The sequence below is a fragment of the Macrobrachium rosenbergii genome, chromosome 48 (assembly GCF_040412425.1).
Source record: "Macrobrachium rosenbergii isolate ZJJX-2024 chromosome 48, ASM4041242v1, whole genome shotgun sequence".
NCBI lineage: Eukaryota > Metazoa > Arthropoda > Malacostraca > Decapoda > Palaemonidae > Macrobrachium > Macrobrachium rosenbergii.
The window spans coordinates 71,078,613-71,094,943 of NC_089788.1; positions in this window are offsets into that span (position 1 = coordinate 71,078,613).

Here is a 16,331-nt window from a genome sequence, read left to right on the forward strand (position 1 = left end):
TTTTGCCTTAGGGGGCTACTGTTTTCACTGCGGCCATTTAGCTTGTAATATCCTACCTTTTCATCTACAGTTGTAGATTGGCTAGGAATAATAATAAGAATAATACTAATACTAATAATATCCCCTGATTTTCAGATGATTTGCGTACAACGCTCTCATTTATTTAGACATCGTTGGTGTGCTGAAGTATGAGGATTTTAACAAGGGTAGAAGTCAGTATCTTCACAAGGGATACTTTGTTACTTGAGGAATGGTTACAGGAATGATGTCCGTAAGTTCACCTTCAAGGGACTAAGGACTTTGTCTCTTAGCAAACTATGACTAAATCATGTACCTATAGCTCTTAACAATAATATATAAGCAGATCTTGTCTCTTCTTGATTTAGCCATAGTTTGCAAAGAGACAAAGTCCTTAGTCCCTTGAAGATAAACTGACGGACATCATTCCTGTAATCATTCCTGAAGGAACGAAGTGTCTCTCGTGAAGATACTGACTGACTTTCTTATTAAAATCCTCACATTTCATCGCATCACCAGTGATGTCTAAATACAATGAGACAATTGTATGCAAATCATTTGAAAATCAGGGGATTATTATTAGTATTAGTATTGTTCTTATTCTTATTCCTAGCCAAGCTGCAACTGTAGTTGAAAAGGAGAAAGGACCTACGCTCAATACTGCCGCAGCAATTGCTAACCAGTTGGATGTATCATCAGGATACCTTGTGCAAGTTTGGCTGCAATAACGCCTCAAAGAATCAGCTACCTCGCTGTTGTTTCCAGGCCAAAATATGCTGGCTAGGTGAGGAGGGGCCTTTGGGCAGACCTATTGGTCAGTCAAGGTCACCAGGCATACCATGTCTGTTTTTCAGGTGAATTAATTTACACACACACACACACAAGCCAGGCGCCTAGCTTCAGACGCCCTCTTGTTACTTGGAAAATACCTTATTTTGTTTACTTTTAGTTAGGTTTCCGGCTAAGAAGAGTGGTCATAACTGGTAACTGCTGGGAGATAAGACTGTCAGTATATATATATATATATTTTATATAATCATTATATCCATCAACTTCCGTTACGTCTACAGCAAGATGTATCGCGCTTTATCTCAATATTTCCTATCTTCAAGTTACACGAACAAACGTTCGTCTCTTCAAACTAATTATTTCCAACTACCAAGCCACATTTCAAGATATGTTCTAGCAAATCTTTTCTCCATTCTATAATTCACGCCAGGCGCTCCAGGCTGACCAATGCCCGATCACTTTCTCTGTCACTTTCCTTTCTATTGAGGCGTCCCTCTTAACGAAACTTACATTTTTACACTTTTCGAAGTTTATTCATTTTATGTACACACACACACACACACACACATATATATATATATATATATATATATACATATATACTGTATATATATAAATATATGAATATATATATAGATATATATATATATATATGTGTGTATATATATAGTTATATATATATACTATATATATGAATATATATATATATATATATATATATATATATATATATATATATATATATATATATATATATATTATATATATATATATATATATATATATCTGTATATGTATGTATGTATGCATGTATGTAAATTTTATATATACAGTTTTTATTCCATCGCCAGGCGGAGGGCGCAGCATTAATCACTCGACCTCTCCCTCAAATGATAAAGCGCCCCGCTGTAGTGAGACTGCTGTTCAAATTGCAGATTGATATCACAATATATTACCCCCGAACTGATACATAATTCGTGCGAGCACTGCGTTCCCTCGTTCGCCGGAACGCGGGGGTAGCTCGGGCGTATATTTATGCGCGAAATGTATGATTGTAAATTGGCGTAACAGAGGGAGTTGATTTTGAGGACATTTTGATTTAGATATTGTTTGTATTCGTTGAGAGAAATCGTATTTTAATGAACTGAAGTGGGTTTTGTGACGTCTAGAACCGTATTCATCAGGTTTATGCTTTGCAAGCAAAATAAAACATTGTGAATTGGACTAACGGAAAGAGTTGATTTTGAGGATATTTTGATATAATTACTGTTTATATTCGTTTAGAGAAAAAATACTTCAATGAAGGAAAGTAGGTTTCGTGAAGTCCCGAACTGTATTTATCGGAACTCTGAGAGATCATGATTTATGTTTTATACGCAAAATAAATCTTTGCAAACTGGAGTAACAGAAACATTTGATATCGAGGACATTTCTATGCATATACTGTTTATATTCGTTTAGATCATAGTTTCATGAAGGAAAGTAAGTAGCTTGTGTGACGTCAAGAATTGTATCAAACGGACCTCAGAAAGATCAATGGCATATGCTTTGTACGCAAAATAAATAATTGGAAATTGGAGTAACAGAAACAGTTGATATTGAGGAATTTGATATTGGGGACATTTCAGTGTATATACTGTATATATTCGTTTAGAGAAATCATAATTTAATGAAGGAAAGTAAGTCTTACGAGTAGCACAACCCTGAATTCAATCCATCACCTTCTATGGCTCCCTCGGGGTGCATAGGTTGCAGCCGCCACTTCGCGGATACTCCGTTGCCGGGCCATGTAGGGAATTGTGCCGTTCCTTGTGTGCTGTTGCAGTTGTTGCAATAACTCACCTCAGGATGGATGGCGTGAATGGTGGACTCGCTGCCAAGCAAGAAGTCGGTGGCTGTTTTCTTATGGGGTGTATGTGAGGATGGACCTGCATTTCTGTATTGGGAAAGGCATAATTGCATATATATATATATATATATATATATATATATATATATATATATATATATATATATATACATACATATATATTAAATATCTATATACGTATGTATATATATATATATATATATATATATATATATACGGTATATATATGTATGCATATATGTATAAATATTTATATACTAGCTGACCAACCCGGCACTGTCCGGAAAAACTCTGAATGACAACCGATAAACTCTCTCTCTCTCTCTCTCTCTCTCTCTCTCTCTCTCTTTCCTGTAAAAACAGTTGCTTTAGTTACAATGCCCAACATTTCTGACATTTTATATTTCACCCCTTCTCATCCCAAGTGGGCTGCACTTGGACTCAAAGGGCATCGGGAGTGACACTGTTCATCTCAGTGACCTCAAAAACTATGGATTAGACGCCAATATCTGTTGTTTTCAGTTATTTTTACATGTCACCCCATTCCCACTCCCACCCCCTTTGGTGCCAGTGATGTCTTACACCCGCCCCCCCACAAAATTCTTTTCCAGATAGTAAGTCATATGTATACCGAAATGAGGTATGATAAATGTGTAGAGTTTATTTAGTTACTGAGTCTGCAGGCAGAACCAGCCCTGTTTCAGGGAAGCCCTTCCCTCCTCACCCCCTTTGGTGCCCTTTGGTGCTAGTGATGTCTTACCCCCATAGTATTCGTTTCCAGATAGTAAGTCATATGTATACCAAGTTTGGTTGAAATTGCTCAATGCGTTTCAGAGTTATGCTAAAACGCATACATCCATTTTTATATATATAGATATAGATATATAATTATATATATATATATATATATATATATATATATATATATATATATATATATATATATACTGCATATAGCCACACAACTTCACTGTGTATATATTCACACTGTTCGTCTGCTAGGCTTCAATAAGACGGGAATGATTAATTCCAAATTCTTTTATGTCTGATTGAAGCCTAACACGAGAAGTGTGTATGTATATATATATATATATATATATATATATATATATATATATATATATATATATATATATATATATATACATATATATATATACACATACATGCACACACACACACACACACAAACATATATATATATATATATATATATATATATATATATATATATATATATATATATGTATATGTTTCAGTAGTTAAATGAAACTAGAGTCAGTTGTTTATATTATCATTAAAACTCTGTAAAACATTTTATGCTCAAAGAATTCTCTCTCTCTCTCTCTCTCTCTCTCTCTCTCTCTCTCTCTCTCTCTCTCTCTCCACAAACAAACAGCCACACACACACATGCCCCTTCGTCTTGCACTCACGTCAAAGAGAGGACAAACAATCCCTAATCCTCTTGTAATTAGGCCGAACTTGGGGCTTCTCCGGGGGAATTGGTCTTGTTAAAGATCACACAATATATATTGTGTAGCCTTTCTGTGCGGTTCCCTCTCTACTTCTTTGTCTTCTCCCGCTGTTGTTTTCCAGTCGATTTGTATTCTCGAGTAGCTTGAACGTAGTGAGCCTGTTTAGCGTATTTTGGTTAGGTTTTAAAATTCTCTCGTTATTGAATATACTTCGATGATGTGTTATGTATTGTGGGTGAGAGCGACAGTACTGCTTCTGTGTTTGAGGTCGTTGTAGTGTCATGTTTGTTGTGCGTGTATGCGTGCGTTTGTGTGTGTAATATATATATATATATATATATATATATATATATATATATATATATATATATATATATATATATATATATATATATATATATATATATATATATATATATATATATATATATATATATATTTGTAAGTCGAAGTATTCATAATGCATCGCGGTTCTTGTTAAATGTATGGAAGGCACTTGAAGTGCAAGTGTTTCTTCCTCTTGCAACGTGGAGTATGTATTTGTATTTGTTATCAACTGCATAATTTTTTTCCTATATTTTTATTTTTGCGTTTATATTTGCTGGTCATATTTATCTGTTTCTTTAGAGTACCCATAACGAATGCCTCCATTTTATTTTATATGCTTGTAAAGGCATTTTATTTAGCATGTAGTTGATAACTGATATCTCTGATAAATTAGTATTTTTAAGTATAAACATTAATGGAACGAGTAGAAATACCTTGATTTTTGCCTAGCAAGCGTCTTCGGAATAGAACGCCCATTGCTAAGAATAAGAGGAAAGACAAGGAATGGAACTGTATATAATAATCGATAAAAATAAGCAATAGAGATTTAAGACGATTATTAATAAGTAATAGTAGTTTGTTAAGGCTGAAATACTTAAACCGCAGCTGAGTTATGCATCCGTAAAAAGGTCCCATCTTCCCAAAATTATATTCTTACTTTTCTCTAAATCCGATCACATGTTGCCAATCAGGAGGCTCAGTTTTTTGGTAGAACTTTCATGAAAATCCACCTTTTGCGTAATCTTGTTAACACACAAAACAAAAAAATAAATAAAAACATAATTTCCTTGGCGAAATTGATACTGATAATAATAATAATAATAATAGTAAAGGTAGATATTTCATGATAGGAACATATTCAGGTATAGGATGCAAACACAATTTAAAAAGACTTGAATTGTTTGTAATATATTTTATCACGGCCTCAGAATTCTGCAGGTTCAGCTAGGATTTAAATACAGCATTAGGTATATGATAATGATAATATAATTTTCTCTCTCTCTCTCTCTCTCTCTCTCTCTCTCTCTCTCTCTCTCTCTCTCTCTCTTCTCACTTCTGACATTCAAACAAAAGCAAATGGCAGGACTTTGCCAAAAGATAAGAGAGAGAGAGAGAGAGAGAGAGAGAGAGAGAGAGAGAGAGAGAGAGAGAGAGAGAGAGAGAGAGAACAAGCCATGTCAGGCTGAACTTCAAGACTTTCCCGGCCAGTTGACAATTTGGCGAAGGCCTACTAAATTTCAGTTCCAAGGCTTCGTTGGGTTTTACCATTCACCCACCTGGCCCAGGTTAACTCCTCATTCATGTATGCATACCAGCTTTTAAAGTCGTTCTTATTTGAGTTTTAGCTGTCCCACTCCGTAAGGGGGCTAGTGCCGTCCGTGCACCTCATGCGGTGCACTGTAGGCATTACTTGAGGTTCTTTGCAGCGTCCCTTCTGCCCCTAGCTGCAATCCGTTTCATTGCTTTTACTGTACCTCCTTTCATATTCTCTTCCATCTTCCTTTCCACCCTCTCCTAACATTTGATTCATAGTGCAACTGCGAGGTTTTATTTTCGTCCTCTTACACCATTCAAACCTCCTTACTGTCAATTTCCATTTCTGCGATGAATGACCTCATAGGTCCCAGCGCTTGGCCTTTGGCCTAAATTCTATATTCTGCATTCTTCAGCTGTCCCAGGCGTCATGGAAAATTTCGAGGTTATTTCATAATAATAATAATAATAATAATAATAATAATAATAATAATAATAATAATAATAATAGGGGAATTGGCTTTTCACCTTACTCTTGAAACTACACATTGAGAGCATAAAATTCATAATTTTTAGAACTAAAGGTCTTCCAAGGACAGTCAAATCAGTTAATTATTTTTTTTTTACTTCAGCCAAGGACGAAGTAGTGCTATTGAACGAGGTAGCCTCCACAAGCCACTTAATAATTGGGATTTATGAAAGATAAGGCATTATGCTTTTGGTTTGGAGATCTAAATTGAAGAAAGTAGTACTAAATTAACTAGAAATACGTAAAAGTTAGTTATTATTGAAAATATATAATTTAGATTAATTATGCACGGAGTGAAATTGCAGATATAGCCAGGCATTTGAAATGAAAATTATGATCTGAAAATCACCGGTATTTCATGATGTTTCTTTCCATATTTTAGTTCTCTGTAAAAGAAAACTACTTTGCCGGCTATGTCCGTCCTCACTTTTTTCTGTCCGCCCTCAGATCTTAAAAACTACTGAGGCTAGGGGGCTGCAAATTGGTATGTTGACCATCCACCCTCCAATCATCAAACATACCAAATTTCAGTCCTCTAGCCTCAGTAGTTTTTATTTTATCTAAAGTTAAAGTTAGCCATAATCGTGCATCTGGCAACGATATAGGACAGGCCACCACCTGGCTGTGGTCAAGGTTTCATGGGCGTGGCTCATACAGCATTATACCGAGACCACCGAAAGATAGATATATTTCCAGTGGCCTTGATTATACGATGTACAGAAAACTCGATGTTTTACTTGTTAAATTAATGTAATAGACCTTGTATCCATTCAATCTTACTTTACAAAGGAATTAACATATCGGTAATTATCTAAACTCGTGTTTGAATTACCTTCGGAAGAACCGACTTCGGAGGAAAAAATTGTTTGCCTGACTGATCGTCTTCGACATTTCGTGATTGTGTTTACGTTCGTGTAATTCAGCGGTTTGTGGGGGAAGAGCTTCTAATTTGCTTTTAATTTCTTTAGCTTAATTCTCTTGCAGTCGTCATTCAGGGTGCGGGTTGTCTGTGCATGAAGAATGTTTGCCCTCCTGAAATGGATTCATGTTCGGATATGTTGTTGATTTTGTATCATTTTTAGTTTTCTGTAAAAGAAAACTATTGTGCCGGCTTTGTCTGTCCGTCCGCACTTTTTTCTGTCCCCACTTTTTCTTCTATCCGCCCTCAGATCTTAAAAACTACTGAGGCTAGAGGGCTGCAAATTGGTATGTTGATCATCCACCCTCCAATCATCAAACATACCAAATTGTAGCCCTCTAGCCTCAATAGTTTTCATTTTATTTGAGATTAAAGTTAGCCATAATCATGCGTCTGGCAACGATATAGGCCATGCCACCAACGGGCCGTGGTTAAAGTTTCATGGGCCGTGGCTCACACAGCATTATACCGCGACAACCGAAAGATACATCTATTTTCGGTGGCCTTGAATATACGATGTTCAGAGAACACGATTGGGCCGAAGAAACTTCGGCGCATTTTTTTACTTGTTTTATGAGCAACTTATGGCACGACCGGCAGAATAATTCTATTAAAGCAGGAAGTATGTGTGAATATACTCCTTCAAAAATGATGACAAGCAACCGGAAAATTATCAATAAAAGGAAGGGGCAATGCTTGACTTCTTTTGAGCTAATGGTGTGGATTGTTGGTCGATTTGCTTAGCTTGTCTGTGGTTGCCGATGATATTAGTAAAAGCAGCCTTGAAGGATATTGAAATTTTTCGTATGTTTAGCGAGAAAAAGACGTAGTAGTTTTAAGAGCCGTGAGAGGGTGATTGCCTCATGGTTCCCAATAAAGCTATTTGATTTCGTTGTCTGATTCAGCTGTATCAGACTGAGATTCTGACAGTGAAAGTTTACTCTTTCTTCTGAAAGCGAATAATAATAATAATAATAATAATAATAATAATAATAATAATAATAATAATAATAATAATAATAGGTCTTATTAAAAGGATGGCTGTATTATGCGAATTTATCTTATATAGTGTCTTTTTCTATCCTCCTTATGATTCGCTTTTCAGGCTCAGCGATGTTATTCAGTAACTGGCCGATATTCATGTTGAAAAGGACAGTGCGGAATATTGGAAGTCTTTTATTACAATATTCAATCAGAAATCGTTCGTCTGGGTTCAGGTTCTATTGCAGGTACCGTCGACATGTTTCGACCAGCTCGTTGGTCATCCTCTGGACGTGGTTGCAGGAGGTCTGAAGAAACGATGTGCCCTATAAATACCAACCCGAGCACATCGTTTCTTCAGACCTCCTGCAACCACGTCCAGAGGATGACCAACGAGCTGGTCGAAACATGTCGACGGTACCTACAATAGAACCTGAACCCAGACGAACGATTTCTGATTGAATATTGTAATAAAAGACTTTCAATATTCCGCACACTGTCCTTTTCCAACATGAATATCGGCCAGTTACTGACTAACATCGCTGAGCCTGAAAAGCGAATCATAAGGAGGATAGAAAAGACACTATATAAGATAAATTCGCATAATACAGCCATCCTTTTTAATAAGACCTGTTTAAAAGAGGGTCTACTCCCTTCAAATAATAATAATAATAATAATAATATAATAATAATAATAATAATAATCAGAAGATCAAACTATCCATTTGGTTGAATTAACCAAAATCGACTAGTTAGAACTCCCATTAAGCATTTTTTTTTGTAGTCGGTTAGAACTGCCCTTACATCCTCGCACAAAAAAATTAATATTTGAAGACATTCTCTCTCTCTCTCTCTCTCTCTCTCTCTCTCTCTCTCTCTCTCTCTCTCTCTCTCTCTCTCTCACACACAGTTTCTTTTGACATATGTTTGCCCTTCCGCATATGTTACTTGAATTTTTTCCAGATTCTCCTCTCTCTCTCTCTCTCTCTCTCTCTCTCTCTCTCTCTCTCTCTCTCTCTCTCTCTCTCTCTCTCTCACACACATATGTTTGTCCTTCCGCACATGTACGTCTATCTGTTACTTGAATTTTTCCAGATTCCTCTCTCTCTCTCTCTCTCTCTCTCTCTCTCTCTCTCTCTCTCTCTCTCTCTCTCTCTCTGTGAAAATGTATCGGACGGAGAAGACAATGGAGGGAGATAAAAATCAAGGAAGTGAGGGAAGAACGGGGAAGAGGAGACGCGAGACCAATAACCACCTTAGGCAGCATAAGTAAAGGAGTCAATCAATGGAGATGGGGGTGATATGGCTACGTCTCTCTCTCTCTCTCTCTCTCTCTCTCTCTCTCTCTCTCTCTCTCTCTCTCTCTCTCATATCTTAATTGGGATAGAGGGATGGAAAAGACACATATAAGAGAAATAACAGGTTCCAACAGAATGAGACATTCTATAAAGACTTTGAAATATATATAAGATAATTTTTTTTCTCTCTCTCTCTCTCTCTCTCTCTCTCTCTCTCTCTCTCTCTCTCTCTTTCTTCTACATAGGCACAAATGTGTTGGGTAAAGGGATGACTTTGGACTATTTATTAAGTCTACCAATGCCCAGTTTTCTTGCGTTCACTGAGCTCGTCTCCCTGGATCTACACACAGGAAGTTAAGTAGAAAGATCAACTGTCAGAGAGAGAGAGAGAGAGAGAGAGAGAGAGAGAGAGAGAGAGAGAGAGAGAGAGGGTGGGTGATAGGGAGAGTTTTGTCCAGGGAATTTGATTAAACTTCAGACAACACCTCGTTAGGCCAATTCGCTTTTTTCCGTCTTCCATCAAACAACCGAGAGAGAGAGAGAGAGAGAGAGAGAGAGAGAGAGAGAAACAGAACTCGTTTTACGGCCAAACTTCCTATATATACTTTTGAAAGTTTCTATGGGGGGAAAGAAATGGCCTCGACCTCAGCAACTCTGGTTTTTTTTTTTTCCTTTCCCGATGCATTCTTTTAATCCAATTTTACTTCTGCATAACTCGATTTGACTGTTGGTTTTTGATCGGGTACCAGAAGGCATGAAGAGGAGTCGCCTTTGAGCTGTGGCCGGTTTGACTTTGAAGTTTGCATATGTGTGTGTGTGTGTGTGTGTGTGTGGTGAATCAGCCGTAAATTCAACAGTACATGACACTAGGGAATAGGTCACCTCATTGGAACTTCAAAAGTTCAAGCGAAGATGCGGTGCATTACTATCCTAATACTATTTTCCTTGCATTTTGATACATTTTTATCTATTTATTGATTTATTTTTCTTTTTTGATAAGCGAAATCTCATCTTTCTGTATATCCCATTACCTCATCTTACTTCTTCGTAACGACCCCCACATTCTTTGAAAGCCTGAATTTCAAGTCAGTGGCCCCTGTGGGCTTGTTCCATATGAATAGGGTTCATCTGCTGAATAATAGCAATAAATATTGATCCGATTTCCTTTGGCATCATTCCTCTTTCGTTGTCAGAATATTGAATATAATGAGGCAGCTATGGTAGGCAGAGACACACTGAATTGTATAATGCAACGGCATCCTTTTAACGAATTAAATCGCTGCTTTGTTGATTATCCCTGATTCAGAATCGGTGTTTTGATCTGAACCAGAACGCTAAAATTAGTAATCTGTTCTCGGTAAAGCTAAATATGTCTCGCTTTACCGGAAGCTTAGAGCAAAGGAGACAACGTAAAATGACAATGTAATTGACGTCTTGGAATATAACGGGATCATATCTAAAATTTTGCTGGATGTGGTAATCATTTCAAGGTGTAATATGATGGAGCGATGTAATTGAATTTTCTCGCGATATCCGTTTTCCCTTTGTGGCCCATATCAGGCATATCAGCATAATTTGATTCGCTGATGATTTTATTAAGCCAAAAGCAGTCGCACTACTTTTTTTTTTAACCGGACATTAAAGAAATAAGCTGATTTGCATGGGAAATCTGAAATTAATCTAGCTATTCAATTAAGTTTAAACGTTGATCGCCCTGTGATTTGCTAGATTGATTTACATATGAGGTAATGAGATTCCAATTTATGTAATTAGCCTAATTTCCAACCCCCCCTTTTTTATGGCATTGACTGGGCTACAGGGCCACATTCAGCGAACGATGTCGAAGCCAGAATGTTTAGTCATTTTTTTCTTTTGTACTTTTTTATTGGCAGTTGACCGAATGGCTTGGTTTTACTATTTATTGATTCAACAAACCCTGTTATTGGTGCCGCTCCGAGTTTTCGCTAGATTTTCTCATGTATGGAAAGTTGAGTTATGAATTAATGACTATAAAATTTAGGCTGTCAGGCCAAGCACTGGGACACTTTCCAGTCATTCAGATCCAGGAAATAAAGGAGATAAAGTACAAGGATCTAAAGATGGAGCTGAAAGAAAACTCCATAGTTGCAATAAGAGGTAATAGAGAGGTTGGACTTTCAGCTCATTCAGCGCTGAAGACTGAAAAGATTGGTTGGAGCGGTTGGACAGCAAGATGAAGAGACCCAGAAAATAAAGATTAAGTACAAGGATCAAAAGGTGGAGCTGGGAGAAAACCCCACGGTTACACCTAGCAGCAATAGTTAATGTGGTTTGACAGCAAGGTTGAGGGACGGAAGCAGGAATCGAAGTAAAAGTCAAAAGGTTAATAAAAGGTGGATGCAGCTAAGGGCCGAAGGGACACCCCAGGCCCTTTGTCACTTGACAAAGAATCCCTTAGCGAATGAAAATCACTGAGCATACGCCGACACTTTCGTCACCATTTTCTGGGTTTGACGTTCCTTTGGTAAATTATATTATCTTGCGTTTTCTGGTGGACGTTTAGACATTTTGGGTCTCGATTTGATATTGAGCTTGAGACGGAAGTTAGATTTTGACTTTGAATTGGGAGCATATAAAGAAATGTCATTATTGTCATTTGTGGATAATATAGTTTGACAGATCCACGAGTGGGATTTTTTTTTTTGCCAAAATATATTAAATGGAAAAATTCGTGCACAAAAGCACACGTAAGAAAGCGTGTGTATTCAGAGAGAGAGAGAGAGAGAGAGAGAGAGAGAGAGAGAGAGAGAGAGAGAGAGAGTATAAAACAGCCTTTTTTTTTTTTTTGCCAAAGCTGTCCAGAAAGTCTCTCAATTATTCATTTCCCCCCAAAAAACGATCACTCATCTCATGATAGGTTGTTTTGACTGATCTACGAACTCATCGCTTCCCTTAAGATAAATCACGCTCCCGGAATACACTGGGAATAGGCTCCAATTCAGGATACATGCAAGAAATAGGCTCCAACTCAGGATACATACAGGAAATAGGCTCCAGTTCAGAATACGTACAGGAAATAGGCTCCAATTCAGGATACATGCAAGAAATAGTCTCCAATTCAGGATACATACAGGAAATAGGCTCCAATTCAGGATACGTACAGGAAATAGGCTCCAATTCAGGATACGTACAGGAAATAGGCTCCAATTCAGGATACGTACAGGAAATAGGCTCCAATTCAGAATACGTACAGGAAATAGGCTCCAATTCAGAATACGTACAGGAAATAGGCTCCAATTCAGGATACGTACAGGAAATAGGCTTCAATTCAGAATACGTACAGGACTACAAATGGGATGGTCGGTACATAGGATGCAGTGAACGCCCCCGACGCCCATAATCCTTCTTTAAGCTCTTTGGAAAGAAATAAGTCGAAGAGGCTTTTCGCTGGTTGTTCATTAAGTTTGGATTAACCTGCAGGCAGGGGGATATGAAGTCCGATTGGAGGTCTGTAATCTACTTACGTCGGGTTAGGTGGTGGATGGGGTACCCCCATAAATTTTAGGGTGGTGGAAAGGTGGTGGACCCTTGTATTATTAGAAAAGAGGGCTTGTGTATTGTATAAAGCTGTGAGAAGGATTTCCTGCATTAATGATTTTATTGAGGACTTCGTTAATTTCAGGTGTCAGAATTAGGCTACAATAATAAAACAAGTAAAAAATGCGCCGAAGTCTCTTCGGCGCAATCATATTTTCTGCATTCAGTGGAAAGTGACAGTAGCAAAATCATCACACATTTCTCAGTATAAGGATTCGGTAACTTCAGAAATAGTAACTACTGTAGAACATTAATACTTTTATAATTATGTCAACTTACCATTCCAATTAAACACATGAAGTTCGGTGTTATTTATGCATGGGTTTAAAAGCACGCAATCAATATCTTCATTATAAAAAAGTAGGTAAAGTTAAGTACACCTTAGTTTTACCAGACCACTGAGCTGATTAACAGCTCTCCTAGGGCTGGCCCGAAGGATCAGACTTACTTTACGTGGCTAAGAACCAATTGGTTACTTAGCAACGGGACCTGCAGCTTATTCTGGAATCAGAACCACATTATAGTGAGAAATGAATTTCTATCCCCAGAAATAAATTCCTCTAATTCTTCATTGGCCGGCCGGGGACTCGAACTCGAGCCTAGCGAGTGCTAGCCCACAACTCTACCGACTCTCCCTACGAGGAACTAAGAAAAGTTGGTAGTACAAAATGATTTACGCAAGGAAATAATTAACATTACACGTAAATGATTAAATATAAGAAGCACCTTATTTTGAAAACGTACAAGGGCCCGCCAGAGAGGGAATCATCCCTGCGGAGGGCTGTACATAAAACCAAACGAATTGAAACAAAGTGAAATGTTTAAATAGCCATGACGAACAAACAAAAGAGCATTCTGAGCACTTAAGCCTCTTACCTGACTCAAAATCATTTGAAACAGCCTTCCGCCTAAGTAGTAGTAGCAGTGATACCATAAATGCGAAGTACACATTAATGATTCACCGAAATTATATTCCTCCAACCTCCGTGATTGGAAATCCTTTTTTTTTCCCCGATATATTCTTATTTCATTAAAAATGTAAACGGCGAGGAAGGCCTTTTGATACACGTGGCCTTTGATGTTACGGAAGTAGATGGAAATTGAATTTTTTTTGGAGGGGCGTCTACTCCGGTCCAATAAATTTTTGATGAGTCGCTTTGGCCGGAAAAACCGCCGTTTTGTGCCGGTCGTAATGAATCGTCGAATTCGGTTATATTATAACCCCCCCCCCTCCCTAAATGGTCCAAGGTTTTGCGTGTGGCGAGTGCTGCGTACAACACTTTGTTTTTCTTTTTTGTTAGTTTTAAGGAGGGGTATTCACTTCTCTCGTAATTTGTCTTAGTTGTAAGGAAGAGAATTTTGCTCTCTAAATATACGTGCTTGTTTAGGAGAATTCGTATAATTTTCTATCTTAATTTCGAAGTTTCCGAAAAAAAATTTGAATACAATGCATAGGCCAAGAGACTGGTAACCCAAGGACCATTACCGGTACATTATTCTTAATTGCAAGGAGAATTCCTTCTCTTCATAAAAGTCCTCCCCGTAGGGGTGTAGTGCCGTCAGTGAACCTCATGCGGTGCATTGTAGGCATTACTTAATGTTCTTTGCAGCGTCCCTTCGGCCCCTAGCTGCAACCCCTTTCGTTCCTTTTACTGTACCTCAGTTCATATTCTCTTTCTTCCATCTTACTTTCCACCCTCTCCTAACAAATGATTCATAGTGCAACTGCGAGGTTTTCCTCCTGTTACACCTTTCTAACCTTTTACTGTCAGTTTCCATTTCAGCACTGAATGACCTCATAGGTCCCAGTGCTTGGCCTTTGGCCTAAATCCTATATTCAGCTCAACTCATAAACGTCCTTTTATAGGAGAATTTGTTCAGGTTTCTGTTTATTTCATAGTTTTTTTTTTTTTTTACAAAGTGCAGAGGCCAAAGGGACGGGCAATCCAGTACCCCTTACTAGTAGTCCAAGCGATAGGTGAAAAAATTGCTCAGATGGTGATACAAGCATGAAACTTGGCATAAATGTCCACCACACCACACTTAACATTTTCAGGGGTGGAGCCCTCGTGAACTGTATTTTGCCTAGCAACGGTTGCTAGGCAACATTTTATGCTTGACAGCCAGCAACCCCGGACGATAATATCCACTAATAGCACATGCAATATCATTTTATTAAAAACAATATCAAATATTTGAATGTCTACAACATGAGCATTGACCAGGGCCATGAACAAAACAATGGCTTGATGAAGGAAGAAGGAGGGATCATTGGCTTGACACAGGATCCAGATGCCCTTTTACGCTGGGCAGTAGCAGGGCCAGAACTCATCTGCATCATTTCTGAATTTGAGTCTTCCATGGTTGGGAAAACAGAATGTGCTGGCCAGAGAAACCACCATGAGCAAACAGATGCCACACAAAAGCACTTCGCTAGAGAGGTGAACGCACTAGCAAGTGCAATTGATGGCATGGGCAGCCCTTTTGAGGAAGAAAGCCAGGATCTTCTGCGACTGCATTCAAAGGACATCATGGACCAGCAGTCAGTTGAGTGCCTCTATAGTATACAGCTGAAAGGCCAAGAGCAGTATAAAATGTTTGTAGACGAGCGCCTTAGGACAAACACCAAGCCAATAACAGCCACCATCACCAGGAACAAGGTAGAATTGTTTAATGAACAAACACAAAGGTTTAAGAAAGGTGATGCAAAGTCCAGTCTGTTGAGAAATGAATCCTCTCTGTTCGCAAGGCTGTATGTTGCATGCCAGACAAGAGATGGTGATTTAGACAATTTCTTCAGCCATGAAAACCATCCGTTTCCACCATCTCTCTCTTCCTATGGGCAATTACGACTGGGGAAAAATCGGATCTCATGGGTTGCCTAGAACAGCATGCAGCATCTACATGTGGTACAAGGCCAGACACAGAAGTGACGATCATGGATGGTGCTGTTCTTGTCAACATTCTTAGACCTGGTGGATGCAGAACATTTGGTGACTATGCTGCAAACGTGTTTGTTCCGCATATCAAGAGGGAGCAAAACCAGACTCAACGTGTAGATATTGTCTGGGATCAGTATGTGGATAACAGTCTGAAGGCACAGACCAGAGAAACACGTGTAAGGGGGCCTAGTCAACGGAGACGTGTGCAGGTATCCAGCCCCATACCAAAGAACTGGCAGCAATTCCTTCGTGTTAACAACAACAAAATCGAGCTGTTCAAACTACTAAATGAAGAACTGTTGACACGTACTTCGGCAGAGCAGCCTCTTATTCTTACTGATGGTGCTGATGT